General features: G+C 44.3%; 1 pseudogene; it reads right to left on the reverse strand.

The window, feature by feature from the left end:
• Nucleotides 1-503: 503 nt before the first annotated feature.
• Nucleotides 504-25,260, reverse strand: LOC110882954 (annotated as a pseudogene).
• Between the last annotated feature and the right edge of the window lie 35 nt (nt 25,261-25,295).

Consider the following 25,295-nt stretch of genomic DNA (forward strand, 5'->3'; position numbering starts at 1 on the left):
ACACGAAAATGATCGAAATTGCACAACGATTGATATTTTTGCATTCTCATCAATAAAATACAAGATTTTATTGAATACAAAAATATTTGGAATTGTATATGTGGTTCGTATTTTGAAATACGAGAATTGGCAGACTTTCGCAGTTTGTTAGAAATAGTCATTGAACTTGTATAAACGTGTTTTTGTCATTTCTAACTCTTCAAGACTTATTTCTAAGTTATGTAAAGGGTATTTAGGGTATGTGTAGCTTATGTCCTTGTCCCGGTGTGTACGTTACGTTAAACGGATTACGTTAAGTATCGGTTAACGAATCGCTTCCAAAAGAAAAAATTTTTGAATGCCCGAAATTTTGCACAAGGGTTATAGCTATTGTCAGTGCCCAGGCATACCACTTGCTGGTTGGTCACATAAGTCAAAGTGACAGTTCCACTTGTATAACAATAGGATGCGCAGCTCCGCTACGGGCGGTAAATTGTGCACATATAGGTCAACACATTTGTACATCACTCTGCACTTTCTTCGCCGTCCCGCGCTGCATTTAAAAATTTATATTAACAATAGTCATTTGACTTTTAAAAATTTATATTAACAATAGTCACTTGACTTTTTACAAAAACCGTATTCTCAAAATCAAATTAAATTCAATCTTGTATTTACAATAAAATAGATCTTAATTCAAGAGTAACGGGATTATAATCTCCACGCTCCACCACCCCTAAGGCTAGGGGTGTGCATGGGTCGGTTTGGTTCGGTTTTTACCATTTACCATAACTATAACAGCTAGCTTCGGTTTGGAATTCTATAACCATAACTGTAACCGAACTTTGGTTACCGTTATTCAGTTTTGGTTAATTTCGGTTAATTAACCGAACAAGGTTTGAAATAAATAGGGCTATGCATTAAGGGCATGTGTGGTTTGGACTTAGCTTGAGCTTTCTTTTACTAGATAACCAAGACTACACTTTTTTTGTTAAAGTATCGATGTGTGATTGTTTTTAATAAGGTAATTCTCAACAAAAAAAAATACCATCATAACACCTCAACTCTTCATCAAAACAAGGGGCATGTACATCAAGATCCTTTTGTTGCTGACCTACTTTATCTTAATAAAAAAACCTCTATATGGTTAACGTAAAGCATATATCCATTATATATAGTTATCATTATAAGTTTGGTTCGGTTTCGGTTATTTCGGTTAACCAAAACTTCATAACTATAAATTGGTCAGTTAATCAAAGTTTCATAACTATAATCATCGGTTATGTCGGTTAATAGCGGTTCATTTATGTCAGTATAATCTCTTCCAACCGCTGAAGAACCGGTTGAACATCCGACCAATCCATGGTGATATATACATACACTTCGAAGACAGTGTCAAACTATTCAACAACTCATCGTGCCCAACTGTAGAAGCATCTTTTATCAAGTCATGATTTAAAAAAATCTCATTAGGGGTTCACTCTCCTTCCAAAATAAAAGCCACCCATTGTGGTAAGAATAGACCATTAATTGCCTCTCCTGGTGATTTCCCGGATAGAATTTCTAACATTGTCACACCCAAACTGTATATATCAGCTTTCGTATCAACCTTTTGAGCTGGAAAGCTTTGGGAGCCTAGTACCCGAGAATTCTGGTTGTTGCAATCATAATTGAGTTTGCATAAGCCATTACAAGTCATGACATACCAAAGTCAGAAATTTGGGGTTAATATATTTATCAAGAAAAATATAGCTTGATATTAGACTTCTGTAGACTATATTGTGATGGGTGTGGAAGCTGTGCAAACCTCTATCCACTCCTTTGACTATTTGCATTCTTATTGACCAATCTATTATCTACCTGCGTTTCGGGTCCTCCAACTGCATTCAAGTCAACAAAATGATGTGTCTTTAATGAGGCTAAAGGGTGTGGTTTGCTTAGTCCTTTCGGAGACTACCCGCCACGTAGGCGCCATCTCACCATGGGTGGAGGACCATCCCCTTGGGGACTACCCTATTTTCTTATTGCCTTCAATTGCTAAAATGTCATTAAAGGCAGCTTATATACATTATATTGGGAAGACAAATTCTGTTGAGCCCTAGACGCAGTCACGCAGATATATTGGCATAACATCAACATAATTCAGGTTTCTTCCAGACGTGGATGTATTATTGTTGGTTTAATTAGGTAATAGAGGTCTATGTCTTTTTATATGGAAACGGTTTTAGTATATGTGTTTGTAATAGTAATATTAGTGACGGATTTACGTCAGTTGCAAAATCAGTTAAGAAATTAGATTGTTTAATTCATCCGATTGAAATATGCATAATCACCTATCTATTTACGATGAACATTTTCTTTTGCGAAACAATGAGTTTCTTTTCGCAATGTCGAAAGAGATATTATAGTAAAAAGCGATGATTTAATGATGGTTTTCTTTGTCAATAACCGTTCTGAGGCAGATTAGTAAACCTATTTGTTTGTTGAAAGAAAACACTTCTATATTCAGAACACATTATAGCATAAGTAATTGGGCTATTCACAAAAACCATATTCAGTAAAGCTAAATTGTCATTAAAGGCGGCTTATATACATTTTATTGGGAAGGCGAATTCTGTTGAGCCCTATACGCGGATAAATTGGCATAACATCAACAGCTTTCAAGTTTATTCCGAACGTGGATGTATGATTGTTGGTTTAATTAGGTAATAGAGGTCTATGTCTTTTTATATGGAACCAGGTGTAGTATATTTATGTGTATTAGTAAAAGGTAGTGATACCAATGGAATGGTGGTCCATTGGCAAAGGCAATGCCTTTAAACACTTTGGGAGGGGGAGGTATTGGGTTCAAGTCCGACACAAAGCAAGGAATAAAAGAAATTTGCCGCTCAAAAAAAAAGTAAAAGGCAGTGATGTATTTACTTCAGTTGCAACAATATTCATTAAACGAATCAAGTACCTACAAAACTTAAAGCAACAATATCATCCCCATAAACAAATTAAATGAAAACTTGTGTTTATAACAAAACAAATCTTGATTCAAGGATAACAGAGTCTGAGAATCATAATCTCCACTACCACTAACCTCCATTTTCACTAGCTTAATGAAGGTCCAGCACCACCATCATCGCTGGAACTTGTGGCTGTTTCTAAACTAATCTCTTCTACCTGCTGAAGAACCAGGTTATAAGACGTATTTTGGTTCACCTCATCAATTGAATGAGGGCAGGGAACTTTATATATAATAAACATTACAACAATATTAGGGAAGTTAACAAAAATAAGAGATACATAAAATATTTACACAAATTATCTAATACCCCCTTCAATCGGAAAGGTGGCGGCCCCAGACGTAACATAGAACGAAACTTCTCAAAAAGAGGGCGCGGAAGACTCTTAGTGAAAATATCCGCCACCTGAAGATTGGTCGGAACAAACTTAGTGTAGAGCTTCCCTGAGTTAACAAGTTCCCTGATGAAGTGGTAGTCTAAGTCGATATGCTTTGCTCGCTTATGAGACATCGGATTTTGAGTCATAAATAAAGCACTTTTGTTATCACAAAGTAACGTGGGTCTGTCGGTTGGTAATGCATGAAGCTCTTGCAGAAGATGAGTAATCCAGACAATCTCTGTAGCTGTGTTAGCCATGGCCCGATATTCTGATTCACAACTTGAACGAGAGACAGTTGGCTGTTTCTTTGCATTCCAGGACACCAAATTACCACCAAGAAAAATAGAGTAACCATATGTAGACTGTCTGGTTTCCAAGCAGCGAGCCCAATCAGCATCAGAATAACCAAGAATAGAACTAGTATGAGGCCGACTGTAGGTAAGACCAAAGGAAAGAGTACCTTTGACATAATGCAAGATGCGTTTAACAGCCTGAAAGTGATCAAGTGTGGGAGCATGAAGAAACTGAGACACTTGATTGACAGCATATGACAAGTCAGGACGAGTGATCGTCAAGTACTATAAGGCACCTACCAAGGATCGATAGGAAGTAGAATCGGAGCATGGTGTGCCGTCAGTGGTAAACGACTCATGAGAGGCCAAGGGTGTGCTAACCGGTTTGGCATCTAAAAGATCAGCACATTGAAGAATATCTTGTGCATATTTGGATTGAGTGAGAAATAAACCAGTGTCAGTATACGCAACCTCAAGGCCCAAAAAATAATTAAGATCACCCAGATCTTTGATGGCAAACTCGTGATTGAGACAAGAAATAAACGTATGAATAACATCTTCATTATTGCCTGTAAGAATCAAATCATCAACGTAGACAAGCAAGTACATAAAACACGGACCTCGTTTAAAAATAAACAAGGAGGTATCGGCCCTGCTACAGATAAAGCCATAGGATATCAAGAAACTGCTGAGTCATTGAAACCAAGCCTGCGGAGCCTGTTTAAGACCATACAGGGCCTTAGAAAGACGACATACATGATTAGGAAAGCGTTCATCAGTGAAGCCTGGTGGTTGCTCCATAAAAACAATCTCACTCAGATTGCCATTTAAGAAGGCGTTTTTAACATCTAACTGATGCAGTTTCCAAGAATTCAAAACTGCCAGAGATAAAACAATACGAACAGTAGACGCCTTAACCACAAGACTGAAGGTATGAGAATAATCCAAACCAGGAATCTGAGTATAACCTTGTGCCACTAACCGTGCCTTATATCGTTCGATAAAGCCATCGGAATGGTATTTAATACGATAAACCCGTTTGGAACCAACAACATTAGCAGATGACGGACGAAGCACAAGAGTCCGAGTCCGATTCTGATGAAGAGCATCCAATTCTTCATGCATAGCTGCCATCCACTTAGGATCTTTGGCAGGAGATTTAAACCCACGCGGTTCTTTCGCCGAAGAGAGAGCAGCGTGAAGAGCATGAGTAGTAAGAGAAGCCAAATCAGCTCTATGCTTAGGTTTAAAAATATCTGCTTTAGAGCGGGTTTGCATGGGATGAGAAGACTGAGGAGCATCAGCGATAATAGGAGCAAGTGGAACTGATGAAGAAGGAGCGGCAATAGGAGCTGCGTTAGCTGATGACTGAGCCGAGTTAACATGATCAGACGAAGAAGGAGATGAAGCTGAGCCCGAAGGAGATTGGGCCGTATCCGAAGAAGAATGGGCCGAATCTAAAGAAGTATGGGCCGAAGAAGTCTGAGTCGTAGATGACTGATTTATATCAGAAGTTGGCTGAACCGAGTCTTAAGGAATCAGATGTTGGGCCATAAGTGGCTCATGCAAGCAGCAGGTGGGTACAACGTCCGAGCTTGGAACCGCAGAAACATGCTCGGGAGCAGAAGAATCAACAAAGTAAGAAGATTCTTCAAGAAAACTTGTAAGAGGTAGTGATGATAGGGCGGTGGAGCTAGAGGTTCCCTGAAAAGGAAAGACAAACTCGTTGAAACGTGCATGGCGAGAAATAAAAATCCGCGAAGTAGATGAATCAAGACACCGATATCCTTTATGTTGAGTGCTATAACCAATAAATACAAGCAAGACTACGTGGCTCAAGCTTGTCCTTCGTGTAGTCACGAAGATAAGGAAAAACTTGACAACCATAAGTTCGGAAATTAGAATATTGAGGATGATCATGAAACAACAATTGATACGGAGACTTGTCACCCAATAGAGGAGTAGGCAGACGATTAATAATATATGTTGCAGAGGTAAAAGCATCCACCCGATAAGTAGCAGGAATATGAGTATTAAATAGCATAGCCAAACCGGTTTCAACAATATGACGATGTTTCCATTCGGCACGTCCGTTTTGTTGAGGCGTATACGGACATGAAAGACGGTGAAAGGTACCGTTCTCCTCAAAAATTTTTAGAACTGTATGATTGACAAACTCAGTACCACCATCACTTTGAAATACCTTCACCTTTCGTGAACATTGGGTTTAAACAAGATGGAGAAACACAGGTAAAACTGAGTAGAATCCTGTTTTCGTTTTCAAAGGATATAACCATGTAAACCTGGAATAATCATCAATAAAAGCAACATAATAACGAAACCCATCTTTAGAACACACAGGTGCAGGACCCCACAAATCACAATGTATTAAATCCAAAGGGTGAGAAGCACGTTTTAAATTCAAATCAAAAGATAAACGCTGTCCTTTAGCAAGTTGACATGGAGTACATATAGTCGGTTTAGGTAACAAAGAAGTAACAGATAAAACCCCTAGCTTATTCAAAAGAGAAATAATATTAAAAGAAACATGTCCTAAGCGAGCATGCCACAACTCGTAGGAGGCTTTATTTGAACTTCTCGTGGTAGCAACAAAAGCTTGTGGAGAATTCTTCAGCACATATAATCCATCAACACATGATCCTTCAGCGAGAACCTGCTTGCTTAGCCAATCCTGAATATAAAAATAAGTATCGGAAAATAAAACATCAACTGGATGATCTTTGGTTAACCGACTGATAGATACAAGTTTCTTAGTGAGACCAGGAACAACAAGAACGTTACGTAGCTTAAGATTATTAGCAATAGTAGATGTTCCTGTATGAGAAATAGACAACGTCTTACCATTACCAAAAACGATACGATGATTACCTTTATAAGGGGTCGAGTTTTAAACCGAATCAGTGGGTGGAACCATATAGTCTGTGGATCCCGAGTCCGCACTCCAATCCGGAGAATCCTCAGTCACATGACATCTAGCATGAAAAGCCTTTGCTAGAGATTCATCAGCTGAAGCATTAGAGGCGAAGGTAGCAAGTTGTGGACAAACATTAGCATAATGCCCATTTGTACGACACAATTGGCAATGTGGGGTTCGACGGCTTTGACCAGTATTGGAACCGCGACCATGACCAGCTGAATAACCACGGCCAGGAGAGGAGCCGCGGCCCCGCCCTCGGGTTTGTTGCGCTGTGAAGGCGACGGGTGGTGTATCACCACCGTGCATAGACTGAAGAAATAACTCCTGACTTTTGGTTTGAGCCACAAGATCCCGAAAGCTTAAGGTTTTGCCAAAAGTACGTATCGCAGTGGAATAAACTTCAAAAGATGGACCAAGGCCACAGAGATACCAGTGAAGCCGATCCATCTCAGAGACCGGATGACCGATAGCTGCAAGTGGATCACAAAGGGATTTAAACCTGCGAGAATAATCAGAAACAGAGGACGTACCCTTCTTGAGAAGACGAAGAGAATCACGTAAAGAATGTATGCGTTCAACGGACGCATTACTGTAGGCATGTTCTAGGGCAGTCCAGATATCTTGAGTAGTTTTGAGGCCAAGAACTTCAGCAGCCGCTTCCTCGATGAGAGAAGATTTGATAAATAAAACAGCCTTCTGATCATTATCGGACCAAGTAACAGCATCTGGGTTGGGAACAGACTTTTCGGAGACTGTAATGGTTGCCGAAGGGGGAGTAGCCGAACCAGAAACATGATCGGACAGCTAGTGAAGGGATAAAACAAGGAGCATTTGCTTGCGCCTGACAAGGTAATTGCTGGAAGAGAGTTTCATATGCATCATATGTGAGAAAGCATGCATCAAGAAAGGGGTTTCAGAAGAGGAGGAGGAACCGGCCATGGTGGGCGATGGTCCCAAAATCGGAACAGAAAAAAAGAAACGAGGAAGAAGGGGGATGGCAAAGAATTAGGGTTAGAGAATGGCTGATACCATATAAGACGTATTATGGTTCACCTCATCAATTGAATGAGGGCAGGGAACTTTATATATAATAAACATTACAACAATATTAGGGAAGTTAACAAAAATAAGAGATACATAAAATATTTACACAAATTATCTAATACATGTGAACATCTGGTCGACCCTCAGGTAATGTGAAAGCACAATCGATAGCCAGTTACAACATTTTGACCATCTTTTCTTCAAGTGAAGTATATATCTGCAATTGAACATCGATAACCTCAGGAACCCACTCTTCTTGTACAGTCATCTGTACCCATTTAGATAGTTCCACCTCTCCTGGTGATTTCCTAGTTAGGAGTTCTAACATGATCATACCCAAACTGTAGACATCGGTTTTCGTATCAGGTTTCTTACGTTCAGAAAGTTCAGGAGCCTTATAGCCAAGAGTCCCAGCTGTTGCAATCATTTTTGAGTTTGCATCAGCCGTCAACAACCGTGACATCTGTGACAACTCGAACTTTAGACTTGCTTTGATGTAACGTTACGTGCTTACGAGAACTAAATTATATGATCTAATGAATGTTATGATGTTATGTGCCATATGTGTATGCATGCTATATGAACGATTATGTGTTCGCGAACCCAAACCGCACAATTTGAACCGATCCGCACAACACTACATTCGGGTGCACAAGCCCTTTGGGCCACACTTTGTACGCGGACCATTAGACAACCGAGTGGGCTCGGCCCACTCCCCACTCGCAAACACTAAACCCTTTGGTAAGGGTTTGATTCTCACACACACAAACCCTAGAAGCTCTTGCTCTCTCTCGTTTGCTTGGAACCCGACGACACACACACCCTTACAACCGAAGATCATTCTCATCCGGATCATCCTTGTTCCTTCTCCAATTCGGTTAGTATGATTAAGTGATGTTGTTGTTGTTGTTGTTTGTTGAGGTGTTATAGCTAGTCGACTTATATGTGTTTTGCAATAATAATCGGATTGTTGATATATGAAACTGAATGTTTGTTAATCGGTTAACAGGTACGGTTATGATAATATTAATCCATTGTTATGTTCGGCTGTGATATGTTTCGGATTGCTGTAATCGGATATGATTGTTGTTGATGTTCATAAATCGGCTCATATGTTTGGTTAGGGTTCATGTATGATGTTCTTCGGTTTGATTTAGGATAACCATATGATTAAGTGGTACGAATATTGTCATTGTTCATGATGTTGTGAATTAGGGTTCATACGGATTTAGTGTTAAAAATCCTGTTTAATCGATGGTTTGCTAGTTGAATAATAGGAATTGTGTTAATTGATTGAATGATAATTCTGGTAACAATTGAATGTTGTAACCGATCTGCTTGAAATCAGGAAAACTGTTACACTTGGTTGCGACACAGATTGCGAGTCGAGACCCCATGATTCCGACTCGAGACCGCAACAGCATGAACCGTAACCACGGTTGCGAGTCCCGTTGCGACTCGTAACCAGACCATGATGAACCGAGATCACCATTGCGACTCGTAACCAGCTGTTGCGACTCGTAATCTCCGGTTGCGACTCGAGATCGCCGGTTGCGACTCGAGACGAGTTAATGCACGTACACTGTTTGGGCCTTCACTGTCACGGGCCCAATCAATTGGGCCCAACGATTGGATTTGTGGACTGTTTGCTATTGGACCAGTATGCGTTTACTATTTGGGCCGGGTTATGTTGGGCCAAGATTAACACGCACAAGTGTGCTCTTGACTGCTAGTTGGACTGCTTATCTGTTTGGGCCGATTACTTGGACTCGTTATATGATTTGAATTGCTGATACGTGTACATGTTTGCCATGAATATACGTGCTATATACGAACCTGACTTGTATAATAACCATGATAGGACGTGGTTGACCATTTACTAGCTTAACTGTACTTTTTGTGTATCTGCCGAGCAAACCAAGGTGAGTTCACACAGCCAAGGCATGGGATTCCCGGGTTGGGAATTGGGTTGGATATGTTGAATATGGAATGATTACTCGTACTTACGCATTCTCTAGACTATAGACCATCGTCCTCAGGTTAGTCAGGACACGTTACGTAAAGCCTACGTAACCCAGATTATTTGCCATTTGTCTCCCGGGTCGGGAGGACACGTTACGTAAAGCCTACGTAACCCAATACCATCCACTGGCTTCCAGGTCGGAAGGCCACGCTGCGTAAAGCCTACGTAGCCCCCACGCGTACCATGTCCTCGGGGAAGGACACGTCACGTAAAGCCTACGTGACCCTGTACGTTTTCCTGTTCTCGGTAAAGAAGAACACATGGTCGGAAGTTAGTCTAGTAAGTACCGTTAATGAGAAGCCCTCATTAGCCAGGATAAACATGGGAAGCCCCCACCAGTATTATGGACACAAGGTTTGGGAAGCCCCCACCTTTAGTACACACTAGTATGGGAAGCCCCCACTAGTTATACGTATACACTATGTTAAGAACTTACTTTCTGTGAACTCGCTCAACTAGTTTGTTGATTATTTGCTGCATGCCTTGCAGGACCTTAGGTACATTATGGAGCTTGCACAGGGAGGAGCAGGTCGTTGTGGGATACGGATCATGAACTTTATCTGAACCTATAACTATCTTGAGATTACATACTATGCTTCCGCTATTTAAACGATGTTTGGTTTTGGAACATCAATCATGTTATGATGATTTACATTGATTACTTTTATTATTAAATGCTATGTTTGATATGATTGATGGCTTGATCCTGGACAGTCACGCTCCCAATCGGTGGTACTCCGCGGGTGGATTTTGGGGGTGTGACAGATTGGTATCAGAGCCATTGGTTATAGAGAACTTGGTTTTAATATGGGAAAACGTTTTTATTAAAACCGGACTATAACCAGAACAGTGCTCTCAACGAACCACAACGACGCTTCGCTCCACGTGCAAGACTCGACATCCTAGGTAATAAGGTTTATGTTTATTGCCTGTTTGCTAGAACTGCTTAGAACTTTGCTCGCATTACGTTTAGATACACATGATACTATAGCATGAGAATCCCTACGTGCTTACACTTTTCTGTCATCGCCCTATTCGCGAATCATTCTTACCTATGCTACTTGTTACAATGAAGATCATGTCTGGACGAATCAACATGACACAAGCCCAGCTAGAGGCTCTCGTTCAAGCTCAAGTTGCTGCGGCAGTTGCAGCAGCTCAAGCAGGTCAACACGCGCAGCAGCCTGTCTGCACTTTCAAGAACTTCATGGACTGTCGTCCAAATTCTTTCAGCGGCACCGAGGGGGCAGTGGGACTCCTCCATTGGTTTGAAAAGTTAGAATCAGTATTCGAAATGTGCGAGTGCCCTGAGGCTCGCAAGGTCAAGTTTGCTACTGGCACCTTGGAAGGAATCGCGCTAACCTGGTGGAACGCGCAGGTGCAAATTCTGGGGTTGGCAGCTGCTAACGCCACCCCATGGAACGATTTCAAGGAACTCATCAAGCGTGAGTATTGTACGCGTGAAGATATTCACAAGCTGGAAGACGAGTTGTATAATCTGAAAATGGTTGGATCAGAGATCGAAGCGTATACTAAACGGTCGAATGAGCTGGCCGTTCTGTGTCCTACTATGGTGGACCCTCCATACAAGCGCATTGAGATGTATGTCAAGGGGCTGGCACCAGAAATCCAGAGCCATGTTACTTCGGCTAATCTCGACAACATCCAGGAAATCCAGCGTCTCGCTCATCGCATCACCGATCAGGCAGTGGATCAGAATAAACTGCCTAAGCGTGTCAACGCTACTACTACAGTCACTCCTTCAGCTACTCCTGCTACTACTAGCGAAAGCAAAAGAAAATGGGATGGAGATTCCAGCAGGGGTTCAGCGACTGTTCAGCCACAAGCTCAGCAGCAGAAGACTGACCACTACCAGAGCCCCAGTCAGCAATCCTCTGGTGGTCATAGACAGAGGAGATATCAGGGAAGTCAGCCTAAGTGTTACAATTGCCACAGACATCACAATGGCCCGTGTAACAAGGGTCGTTGTCAAAGGTGTCTTAAGATGGGCCACGAGGCCAAAGACTGTAGGAGTCCACGGCCTGCGAATCAGAATCAGCAGCCTCAGCAACCCGCTCCACAGAACCAGCAGCAGCAGCAGCAGCCACAGCGTGGAAACCGGGGATGTTTCCAGTGTGGGGCTGAAGGTCACTTCAAACGCGATTGTCCTCAGCTGAACCAGAATCGCAACAACAATAACCAGGGCAACGGGAACAACAATGGGGGAAACAACAACAACGGCAATGAAGCTCGTGGTCGCGCTTTCGTACTAGGTCGAGGTGACGCAGTGAACGATCCCAATGTGGTTATGGGTAAGTTTCTCCTCGACAATATTTACGTTACTGTTTTATTTGATTCGGGTGCGGATACAAGCTATATGTCTGTGAAAATGTGCCTGATAAAACGTGCACCAACACTTTTACCCACCAAACATGTAGTAGAGTTAGCTAACGGTAAAAGTCTAGAAGCCACGCACGTAGTTCAGGGTTGTAATCTTATCCTAGCTGGCCAAGCCTTCTCTATTGATCTCGTTCCCATAGTTTTGGGTAGTTTCGACGTTGTGATTGGGATGGATTGGTTATCCCAACACCAGGCAGAAATTTTATGCAGTGAGAAGATTATTCGCATTCCTCGTTCTGGTCAGGAACCTCTCGAAGTGCAAGGTGACAAGAGTGGTGCTGTGGTTGGCATCATCTCTTTCTTGAAGGCTCAGAAATGCTTACATAAGGGTCACACTGCCATTCTGGCACTCGTTACAGATGCATCGACGAAGGAAAAGAAATTGGAAGATATTCCAATTGTACGTGACTTTCCTCAGGTGTTTCCTGAAGACTTACCTGGCTTACCGCCTCATCGTCAGGTCGAATTTCAGATCGAGCTCGCTCCAGGAGCAGCACCCATAGCTCGCGCACCATATCGTCTAGCTCCATCAGAAATGGAGGAACTGTCAAAGCAGCTACAAGAGCTCTTGGAAAAGGGCTTCATTCGTCCAAGCTCTTCGCCTTGGGGAGCTCCAGTACTTTTCGTGAAAAAGAAAGACGGTACGTTCAGGATGTGCATCGACTACCGTGAACTCAACAAGGTGACGGTGAAGAACCGTTATCCTCTTCCGCGCATCGACGACTTATTCGACCAGTTGCAAGGGTCGTGCTACTATTCGAAGATAGATTTGAGGTCGGGGTATCATCAGCTGAGAGTCCGGGATGAGGACGTCTCCAAGACAGCCTTCAGAACTCGTTATGGTCACTACGAGTTTCTTGTCATGCCGTTCGGGTTAACGAACGCGCCTGCGGTATTTATGGACCTTATGAACAGGGTGTGCAAACCCTATCTCGACAAGTTCGTCATTGTTTTAATCGACGACATTCTGATTTACTCCAAGAGTCAGGAGGAACACGAGCAGCATCTTCGCCTTATATTGGAACTCCTTCGGAAGGAACAGCTGTACGCCAAGCTTTCTAAATGCGACTTCTGGCTTCGTGAAGTCCACTTCTTAGGCCATGTGGTGAACAAGGATGGGATCCATGTCGATCCATCCAAGGTAGATTCGATCGGAAACTGGCCTGCACCGCGTACACCAACAGAAATACGCCAATTCTTGGGTTTGGCGGGTTACTACAGACGGTTTATCAAGGATTTCTCAAAGATTGCTCAGCCGCTTACGCTACTGACACAGAAGGGTGTCACCTATCGCTGGGGAGAGCCCCAGGAGACTGCTTTTCAGCACCTAAAGGATAGACTTTGCAGTGCACCTATCCTCTCATTGCCAGAGGGCACAGATGACTTCGTGGTATATTGTGATGCATCCATTCGGGGACTTGGATGTGTGTTAATGCAGCGAGACAAGGTTATCGCTTACGCCTCTCGTCAACTAAAGGTTCATGAACGGAACTACACGACGCACGATTTAGAGCTGGGAGCTGTTGTTTTCGCGCTTAAGATATGGCGACACTACCTGTACGGTACCAGGTGCACGATTTACACCGATCACAGGAGTCTCGAGCATATCCTTAAGCAAAAGGATTTGAATATGCGTCAACGACGATGGGTTGAGTTACTGAACGATTACGAATGCGCTATCAAGTATCATCCAGGCAAAGCCAACGTTGTGGCCGATGCCCTCAGTCGGAAAGACACTCTACCTCGGCGCGTGCGAGCGCTACAGCTTACGATCCAGTCTAGCCTTCCTACACAGATACGAAATGCTCAGGTAGAAGCATTGAAATCAGAAAACGTCAAGGCTGAAGCCTTGCGCGGCTCACGACAACAAATGGAACAAAAGGAAGACGGCGCCTACTATGTAACGGGCCGGATTTGGGTCCCACTTTATGGCGGTCTACGCGAACTTGTGATGGACGAAGCACACAAGTCCCGCTATTCGGTACATCCAGGGTCGGATAAAATGTACCACGACATCAGTACTACTTATTGGTGGCCTAGTATGAAGGCCCACATTGCTACGTACGTTGGAAAATGCTTGACCTGTGCGAGGGTCAAGGTTGAATATCAGAAACCAGCTGGCCTACTTCAACAGCCTAAGATACCTCAATGGAAATGGGAAGAAATTTCCATGGATTTCGTTACAGGCCTACCCAGATCCCAGCGGGGAAATGATACCATATGGGTGATCGTGGATCGACTCACCAAGTCTGCACACTTCCTACCTATAAAGGAAACGGATAAGTTCTCCACTCTCGCAGACGTCTATCTTAAAGAAGTTGTTTCGAGGCACGGGGTGCCCACATCTATCATTTCGGATCGCGATGCACGATTCACGTCAGAGCTATGGCAAGCGATGCATAAATCATTCGGTTCACGGTTAGACATGAGCACAGCATATCATCCTCAGACGGACGGGCAGTCTGAGCGAACGATCCAAACACTTGAAGACATGCTTAGGGCATGCGTCATCGATTTCGGCAACGGCTGGGAAAAGCACCTCCCATTGGTGGAGTTCTCATACAATAATAGTTATCACACCAGCATACAAGCCGCTCCATTCGAGGCATTGTACGGGCGTAAATGCCGGTCACCCCTCTGCTGGGCAGAGGTGGGGGATAGTCAGATTACGGGTCCAGAGATTGTAGTGGACGCCACAGAAAAGATAACACAGATACGACAACGCATGGCGGCAGCACGCGACCGTCAGAAAGCCTACGCGGACAAGCGTAGAAAGCCTTTGGAATTTCAGGTCGGGGACCGGGTATTATTGAAAGTCTCACCCTGGAAGGGTGTGGTACGTTTTGGCAAACGGGGCAAACTGAATCCACGGTACGTCGGACCATTCGAAATCATAGAAAAGATTGGCAAAGTAGCATACAAGTTGAACCTACCAGCTGAACTCGGGGCAGTTCACAATGTCTTTCATGTATCGAACTTAAAGAAGTGCCTATCAGATGAAAACCTCATCATTCCTTTTAAGGAACTCACTATCGACGAGCGGTTGCAGTTCGTCGAGGAACCAGTAGAAATCACGGACCGGGATGTGAAGGTCCTCAAACACAAGAGAATCCCTCTTGTCCGAGTTCGTTGGAACTCCAAACGTGGCCCAGAGTACACCTGGGAACGCGAAGACAGGATGACAGAAAAGTACCCCCAGTTATTCGAAACCTATGCTACCACTACTGAGGCTGAAGCTACTACTTCGGAATTTCAGGACGAAATTCCAGATCAACGGGGGGAGGATGTGACACCCCAGGAAAACCAGTGAACAATACAGCTTACCTAGCTTCCTCAGTGAGTGCATACCAAATTTCGGGACGAAATTTCCAATTTAGTTGGGGATAATGTGACAACTCGAACTTTAGACTTGCTTTGATGTAACGTTACGTGCTTACGAGAACTAAATTATATGATCTAATGAATGTTATGATGTTATGTGCCATATGTGTATGCATGCTATATGAACGATTATGTGTTCGCGAACCCAAACCGCACAATTTGAACCGATCCGCACAACACTACATTCGGGTGCACAAGCCCTTTGGGCCACACTTTGTACGCGGACCATTAGACAACCGAGTGGGCTCGGCCCACTCCCCACTCGCAAACACTAAACCCTTTGGTAAGGGTTTGATTCTCACACACACAAACCCTAGAAGCTCTTGCTCTCTCTCGTTTGCTTGGAACCCGACGACACACACACCCTTACAACCGAAGATCATTCTCATCCGGATCATCCTTGTTCTTTCTCCAATTCGGTTAGTATGATTAAGTGATGTTTTTGTTGTTGTTGTTTGTTGAGGTGTTATAGCTAGTCGACTTATATGTGTTTTGCAATAATAATCGGATTGTTGATATATGAAACTGAATGTTTGTTAATCGGTTAACAGGTACGGTTATGATAATATTAATCCATTGTTATGTTCGGCTGTGATATGTTTCGGATTGCTGTAATCGGATATGATTGTTGTTGATGTTCATAAATCGGCTCATATGTTTGGTTAGGGTTCATGTATGATGTTCTTCGGTTTGATTTAGGATAACCATATGATTAAGTGGTACGAATATTGTCATTGTTCATGATGTTGTGAATTAGGGTTCATACGGATTTAGTGTTAAAAATCCTGTTTAATCGATGGTTTGCTAGTTGAATAATAGGAATTGTGTTAATTGATTGAATGATAATTCTGGTAACAATTGAATGTTGTAACCGATCTGCTTGAAATCAGGAAAACTGTTACACTTGGTTGCGACACAGATTGCGAGTCGAGACCCCATGATTCCGACTCGAGACCGCAACAGCATGAACCGTAACCACGGTTGCGAGTCCCGTTGTGACTCGTAACCAGACCATGATGAACCGAGATCACCATTGCGACTCGTAACCAGCTGTTGTGACTCGTAATCTCCGGTTGCGACTCGAGATCGCCGGTTGCGACTCGAGACGAGTTAATGCACGTACACTGTTTGGGCCTTCACTGTCACGGGCCCAATCAATTGGGCCCAACAATTGGATTTGTGGACTGTTTGCTATTGGACCAGTATGCGTTTACTATTTGGGCCGGGTTATGTTGGGCCAAGATTAACACGCACAAGTGTGCTCTTGACTGCTAGTTGGACTGCTTATCTGTTTGGGCCGATTACTTGGACTCGTTATATGAGTTGAATTGCTGATACGTGTACATGTTTGCCATGAATATACGTGCTATATACGAACCTGACTTGTATAATAACCATGATAGGACGTGGTTGACCATTTACTAGCTTAACTGTACTTTTTGTGTATCTGCCGAGCAAACCAAGGTGAGTTCACACAGCCAAGGCATGGGATTCCCGGGTTGGGAATTGGGTTGGATATGTTGAATATGGAATGATTACTCGTACTTACGCATTCTCTAGACTATAGACCATCGTCCTCAGGTTAGTCAGGACACGTTACGTAAAGCCTACGTAACCCAGATTATTTTCCATTTGTCTCCCGGGTCGGGAGGACACGTTACGTAAAGCCCACGTAACCCAATACCATCCACTGGCTTCCAGGTCGGAAGGCCACGCTGCGTAAAGCCTACGTAGCCCCCACGCGTACCATGTCCTCGGGGAAGGTCACGTCACGTAAAGCCTACGTGACCCTGTACGTTTTCCTGTTCTCGGTAAAGAAGAACACATGGTCGGAAGTTAGTCTAGTAAGTACCGTTAATGAGAAGCCCTCATTAGCCAGGATAAACATGGGAAGCCCCCACCAGTATTATGGACACAAGGTTTGGGAAGCCCCCACCTTTAGTACACACTAGTATGGGAAGCCCCCACTAGTTATACGTATACACTATGTTAAGAACTTACTTTCTGTGAACTCGCTCAACTAGTTTGTTGATTATTTGCTGCATGCCTTGCAGGACCTTAGGTACATTATGGAGCTTGCACAGGGAGGAGCAGGTCGTTGTGGGATACGGATCATGAACTTTATCTGAACCTATAACTATCTTGAGATTACATACTATGCTTCCGCTATTTAAACGATGTTTGGTTTTGGAACATCAATCATGTTATGATGATTTACATTGATTACTTTTATTATTAAATGCTATGTTTGATATGATTGATGGCTTGATCCTGGACAGTCACGCTCCCAAGCGGTGGTACTCCGCGGGTGGATTTTGGGGGTGTGACAGATTGGTATCAGAGCCATTGGTTATAGAGAACTTAGTTTTAATATGGGAAAACGTTTTTATTAAAACCGGACTATAACCAGAACAGTGCTCTCAACGAACCACAACGACGCTTCACTCCACGTGCAAGACTCGACATCCTAGGTAATAAGGTTTATGTTTATTGCCTGTTTGCTAGAACTGCTTAGAACTTTGCTCGCATTACGTTTAGATACACATGATACTATAGCATGAGAATCCCTACGTGCTTACACTTTTCTGTCATCGCCCTATTCGCGAATCATTCTTACCTATGCTACTTGTTACAATGAAGATCATGTCTGGACGAATCAACATGACACAAGCCCAGCTAGAGGCTCTCGTTCAAGCTCAAGTTGCTGCGGCAGTTGCAGCAGCTCAAGCAGGTCAACACGCGCAGCAGCCTGTCTGCACTTTCAAGAACTTCATGGACTGTCGTCCAAATTCTTTCAGCGGCACCGAGGGGCAGTGGGACTCCTCCATTGGTTTGAAAAGTTAGAATCAGTATTCGAAATGTGCGAGTGCCCTGAGGCTCGCAAGGTCAAGTTTGCTACTGGCACCTTGGAAGGAATCGCGCTAACCTGGTGGAACGCGCAGGTGCAAATTCTGGGGTTGGCAGCTGCTAACGCCACCCCATGGAACGATTTCAAGGAACTCATCAAGCGTGAGTATTGTACGCGTGAAGATATTCACAAGCTGGAAGACGAGTTGTATAATCTGAAAATGGTTGGATCAGAGATCGAAGCGTATACTAAACGGTCGAATGAGCTGGCCGTTCTGTGTCCTACTATGGTGGACCCTCCATACAAGCGCATTGAGATGTATGTCAAGGGGCTGGCACCAGAAATCCAGAGCCATGTTACTTCGGCTAATCTCGACAACATCCAGGAAATCCAGCGTCTCGCTCATCGCATCACCGATCAGGCAGTGGATCAGAATAAACTGCCTAAGCGTGTCAACGCTACTACTACAGTCACTCCTTCAGCTACTCCTGCTACTACTAGCGAAAGCAAAAGAAAATGGGATGGAGATTCCAGCAGGGGTTCAGCGACTGTTCAGCCACAAGCTCAGCAGCAGAAGACTGACCACTACCAGAGCCCCAGTCAGCAATCCTCTGGTGGTCATAGACAGAGGAGATATCAGGGAAGTCAGCCTAAGTGTTACAATTGCCACAGACATCACAATGGCCCGTGTAACAAGGGTCGTTGTCAAAGGTGTCTTAAGATGGGCCACGAGGCCAAAGACTGTAGGAGTCCACGGCCTGCGAATCAGAATCAGCAGCCTCAGCAACCCGCTCCACAGAACCAGCAGCAGCAGCAGCAGCCACAGCGTGGAAACCGGGGATGTTTCCAGTGTGGGGCTGAAGGTCACTTCAAACGCGATTGTCCTCAGCTGAACCAGAATCGCAACAACAATAACCAGGGCAACGGGAACAACAATGGGGGAAACAACAACAACGGCAATGAAGCTCGTGGTCGCGCTTTCTACTAGGTCGAGGTGACGCAGTGAACGATCCCAATGTGGTTATGGGTAAGTTTCTCCTCGACAATATTTACGTTACTGTTTTATTTGATTCGGGTGCGGATACAAGCTATATGTCTGTGAAAATGTGCCAACTGATAAAACGTGCACCAACACTTTTACCCACCAAACATGTAGTAGAGTTAGCTAACGGTAAAAGTCTAGAAGCCACGCACGTAGTTCAGGGTTGTAATCTTATCCTAGCTGGCCAAGCCTTCTCTATTGATCTCGTTCCCATAGTTTTGGGTAGTTTCGACGTTGTGATTGGGATGGATTGGTTATCCCAACACCAGGCAGAAATTTTATGCAGTGAGAAGATTATTCGCATTCCTCGTTCTGGTCAGGAACCTCTCGAAGTGCAAGGTGACAAGAGTGGTGCTGTGGTTGGCATCATCTCTTTCTTGAAGGCTCAGAAATGCTTACGTAAGGGTCACACTGCCATTCTGGCACTCGTTACAGATGCATCGACGAAGGAAAAGAAATTGGAAGATATTCCAATTGTACGTGACTTTCCTCAGGTGTTTCCTGAAGACTTACCTGGCTTACCGCCTCATCGTCAGGTCGAATTTCAGATCGAGCTCGCTCCAGGAGCAGCACCCATAGCTCGCGCACCATATCGTCTAGCTCCATCAGAAATGGAGGAACTGTCAAAGCAGCTACAAGAGCTCTTGGAAAAGGGCTTCATTCGTCCAAGCTCTTCGCCTTGGGGAGCTCCAGTACTTTTCGTGAAAAAGAAAGACGGTACGTTCAGGATGTGCATCGACTACCGTGAACTCAACAAGGTGACGGTGAAGAACCGTTATCCTCTTCCGCGCATCGACGACTTATTCGACCAGTTGCAAGGGTCGTGCTACTATTCGAAGATAGATTTGAGGTCGGGGTATCATCAGCTGAGAGTCCGGGATGAGGACGTCTCCAAGACAGCCTTCAGAACTCGTTATGGTCACTACGAGTTTCTTGTCATGCCGTTCGGGTTAACGAACGCGCCTGCGGTATTTATGGACCTTATGAACGGGGTGTGCAAACCCTATCTCGACAAGTTCGTCATTGTTTTCATCGACGACATTCTGATTTACTCCAAGAGTCAGGAGGAACACGAGCAGCATCTTCGCCTTATATTGGAACTCCTTCGGAAGGAACAGCTGTACGCCAAGCTTTCTAAATGCGACTTCTGGCTTCGTGAAGTCCACTTCTTAGGCCATGTGGTGAACAAGGATGGGATCCATGTCGATCCATCCAAGGTAGATTCGATCGGAAACTGGCCTGCACCGCGTACACCAACAGAAATACGCCAATTCTTGGGTTTGGCGGGTTACTACAGACGGTTTATCAAGGATTTCTCAAAGATTGCTCAGCCGCTTACGCTACTGACACAGAAGGGTGTCACCTATCGCTGGGGAGAGCCCCAGGAGACTGCTTTTCAGCACCTAAAGGATAGACTTTGCAGTGCACCTATCCTCTCATTGCCAGAGGGCACAGATGACTTCGTGGTATATTGTGATGCATCCATTCGGGGACTTGGATGTGTGTTAATGCAGCGAGACAAGGTTATCGCTTACGCCTCTCGTCAACTAAAGGTTCATGAACGGAACTACACGACGCACGATTTAGAGCTGGGAGCTGTTGTTTTCGCGCTTAAGATATGGCGACACTACCTGTACGGTACCAGGTGCACGATTTACACCGATCACAGGAGTCTCGAGCATATCCTTAAGCAAAAGGATTTGAATATGCGTCAACGACGATGGGTTGAGTTACTGAACGATTACGAATGCGCTATCAAGTATCATCCAGGCAAAGCCAACGTTGTGGCCGATGCCCTCAGTCGGAAAGACACTCTACCTCGGCGCGTGCGAGCGCTACAGCTTACGATCCAGTCTAGCCTTCCTACACAGATACGAAATGCTCAGGTAGAAGCATTGAAATCAGAAAACGTCAAGGCTGAAGCCTTGCGCGGCTCACGACAACAAATGGAACAAAAGGAAGACGGCGCCTACTATGTAACGGGCCGGATTTGGGTCCCACTTTATGGCGGTCTACGCGAACTTGTGATGGACGAAGCACACAAGTCCCGCTATTCGGTACATCCAGGGTCGGATAAAATGTACCACGACATCAGTACTACTTATTGGTGGCCTAGTATGAAGGCCCACATTGCTACGTACGTTGGAAAATGCTTGACCTGTGCGAGGGTCAAGGTTGAATATCAGAAACCAGCTGGCCTACTTCAACAGCCTAAGATACCTCAATGGAAATGGGAAGAAATTTCCATGGATTTCGTTACAGGCCTACCCAGATCCCAGCGGGGAAATGATACCATATGGGTGATCGTGGATCGACTCACCAAGTCTGCACACTTCCTACCTATAAAGGAAACGGATAAGTTCTCCACTCTCGCAGACGTCTATCTTAAAGAAGTTGTTTCGAGGCACGGGGTGCCCACATCTATCATTTCGGATCGCGATGCACGATTCACGTCAGAGCTATGGCAAGCGATGCATAAATCATTCGGTTCACGGTTAGACATGAGCACAGCATATCATCCTCAGACGGACGGGCAGTCTGAGCGAACGATCCAAACACTTGAAGACATGCTTAGGGCATGCGTCATCGATTTCGGCAACGGCTGGGAAAAGCACCTCCCATTGGTGGAGTTCTCATACAATAATAGTTATCACACCAGCATACAAGCCGCTCCATTCGAGGCATTGTACGGGCGTAAATGCCGGTCACCCCTCTGCTGGGCAGAGGTGGGGGATAGTCAGATTACGGGTCCAGAGATTGTAGTGGACGCCACAGAAAAGATAACACAGATACGACAACGCATGGCGGCAGCACGCGACCGTCAGAAAGCCTACGCGGACAAGCGTAGAAAGCCTTTGGAATTTCAGGTCGGGGACCGGGTATTATTGAAAGTCTCACCCTGGAAGGGTGTGGTACGTTTTGGCAAACGGGGCAAACTGAATCCGCGGTACGTCGGACCATTCGAAATCATAGAAAAGATTGGCAAAGTAGCATACAAGTTGAACCTACCAGCTGAACTCGGGGCAGTTCACAATGTCTTTCATGTATCGAACTTAAAGAAGTGCCTATCATATGAAAACCTCATCATTCCTTTTAAGGAACTCACTATCGACGAGCGGTTGCAGTTCGTCGAGGAACCAGTAGAAATCACGGACCGGGATGTGAAGGTCCTCAAACACAAGAGAATCCCTCTTGTCCGAGTTCGTTGGAACTCCAAACGTGGCCCAGAGTACACCTGGGAACGCGAAGACAGGATGACAGAAAAGTACCCCCAGTTATTCGAAACCTATGCTACCACTACTGAGGCTGAAGCTACTACTTCGGAATTTCGGGACGAAATTCCAGATCAACGGGGGGAGGATGTGACACCCCAGGAAAACCAGTGAACAATACAGCTTACCTAGCTTCCTCAGTGAGTGCATACCAAATTTCGGGACGAAATTTCCAATTTAGTTGGGGATAATGTGACAACTCGAACTTTAGACTTGCTTTGATGTAACGTTACGTGCTTACGAGAACTAAATTATATGATCTAATGAATGTTATGATGTTATGTGCCATATGTGTATGCATGCTATATGAACGATTATGTGTTCGCGAACCCAAACCGCACAATTTGAACCGATCCGCACAACACTACATTCGGGTGCACAAGCCCTTTGGGCCACACTTTGTACGCGGACCATTAGACAACCGAGTGGGCTCGGCCCACTCCCCACTCGCAAACACTAAACCCTTTGGTAAGGGTTTGATTCTCACACACACAAACCCTAGAAGCTCTTGCTCTCTCTCGTTTGCTTGGAACCCGACGACACACACACCCTTACAACCGAAGATCATTCTCATCCGGATCATCCTTGTTCCTTCTCCAATTCGGTTAGTATGATTAAGTGATGTTTTTGTTGTTGTTGTTTGTTGAGGTGTTATAGCTAGTCGACTTATATGTGTTTTGCAATAATAATCGGATTGTTGATATATGAAACTGAATGTTTGTTAATCGGTTAACAGGTACGGTTATGATAATATTAATCCATTGTTATGTTCGGCTGTGATATGTTTCGGATTGCTGTAATCGGATATGATTGTTGTTGATGTTCATAAATCGGCTCATATGTTTGGTTAGGGTTCATGTATGATGTTCTTCAGTTTGATTTAGGATAACCATATGATTAAGTGGTACGAATATTGTCATTGTTCATGATGTTGTGAATTAGGGTTCATACGGATTTAGTGTTAAAAATCCTGTTTAATCGATGGTTTGCTAGTTGAATAATAGGAATTGTGTTAATTGATTGAATGATAATTCTGGTAACAATTGAATGTTGTAACCGATCTGCTTGAAATCAGGAAAACTGTTACACTTGGTTGCGACACAGATTGCGAGTCGAGACCCCATGATTCCGACTCGAGACCGCAACAGCATGAACCGTAACCACGGTTGCGAGTCCCGTTGCGACTCGTAACCAGACCATGATGAACCGAGATCACCATTGCGACTCGTAACCAGCTGTTGCGACTCGTAATCTCCGGTTGCGACTCGAGATCGCCGGTTGCGACTCGAGACGAGTTAATGCACGTACACTGTTTGGGCCTTCACTGTCACGGGCCCAATCAATTGGGCCCAACGATTGGATTTGTGGACTGTTTGCTATTGGACCAGTATGCGTTTACTATTTGGGCCGGGTTATGTTGGGCCAAGATTAACACGCACAAGTGTGCTCTTGACTGCTAGTTGGACTGCTTATCTGTTTGGGCCGATTACTTGGACTCGTTATATGATTTGAATTGCTAATACGTGTACATGTTTGCCATGAATATACGTGCTATATACGAACCTGACTTGTATAATAACCATGATAGGACGTGGTTGACCATTTACTAGCTTAACTGTACTTTTTGTGTATCTGCCGAGCAAACCAAGGTGAGTTCACACAGCCAAGGCATGGGATTCCCGGGTTGGGAATTGGGTTGGATATGTTGAATATGGAATGATTACTCGTACTTACGCATTCTTTAGACTATAGACCATCGTCCTCAGGTTAGTCAGGACACGTTACGTAAAGCCTACGTAACCCAGATTATTTGCCATTTGTCTCCCGGGTCGGGAGGACACGTTACGTAAAGCCTACGTAACCCAATACCATCCACTGGCTTCCAGGTCGGAAGGCCACGCTGCGTAAAGCCTACGTAGCCCCCACGCGTACCATGTCCTCGGGGAAGGACACGTCACGTAAAGCCTACGTGACCCTGTACGTTTTCCTGTTCTCGGTAAAGAAGAACACATGGTCGGAAGTTAGTCTAGTAAGTACCGTTAATGAGAAGCCCTCATTAGCCAGGATAAACATGGGAAGCCCCCACCAGTATTATGGACACAAGGTTTGGGAAGCCCCCACCTTTAGTACACACTAGTATGGGAAGCCCCCACTAGTTATACGTATACACTATGTTAAGAACTTACTTTCTGTGAACTCGCTCAACTAGTTTGTTGATTATTTGCTGCATGCCTTGCAGGACCTTAGGTACATTATGGAGCTTGCACAGGGAGGAGCAGGTCGTTGTGGGATACGGATCATGAACTTTATCTGAACCTATAACTATCTTGAGATTACATACTATGCTTCCGCTATTTAAACGATGTTTGGTTTTGGAACATCAATCATGTTATGATGATTTACATTGATTACTTTTATTATTAAATGCTATGTTTGATATGATTGATGGCTTGATCCTGGACAGTCACGCTCCCAAGCGGTGGTACTCCGCGGGTGGATTTTGGGGGTCTGACAACATCCCGATTTCAGAAATCTTGGGGTTAATGTCCGCATCCAACAAGACATTGTGTGAAGTTAGATTTCCATGGATTATATTGTGATGGGTGTGGAGGATCTGTAGACCTCTAGCCACTCCTTTTGCTATTCACATTCTTGTTGCCCAATCTATCTGTGGTTGGGATCCTC

This window comes from Helianthus annuus, chromosome 10 (assembly GCF_002127325.2).
Source record: "Helianthus annuus cultivar XRQ/B chromosome 10, HanXRQr2.0-SUNRISE, whole genome shotgun sequence".
Lineage (NCBI taxonomy): Eukaryota > Viridiplantae > Streptophyta > Magnoliopsida > Asterales > Asteraceae > Helianthus > Helianthus annuus.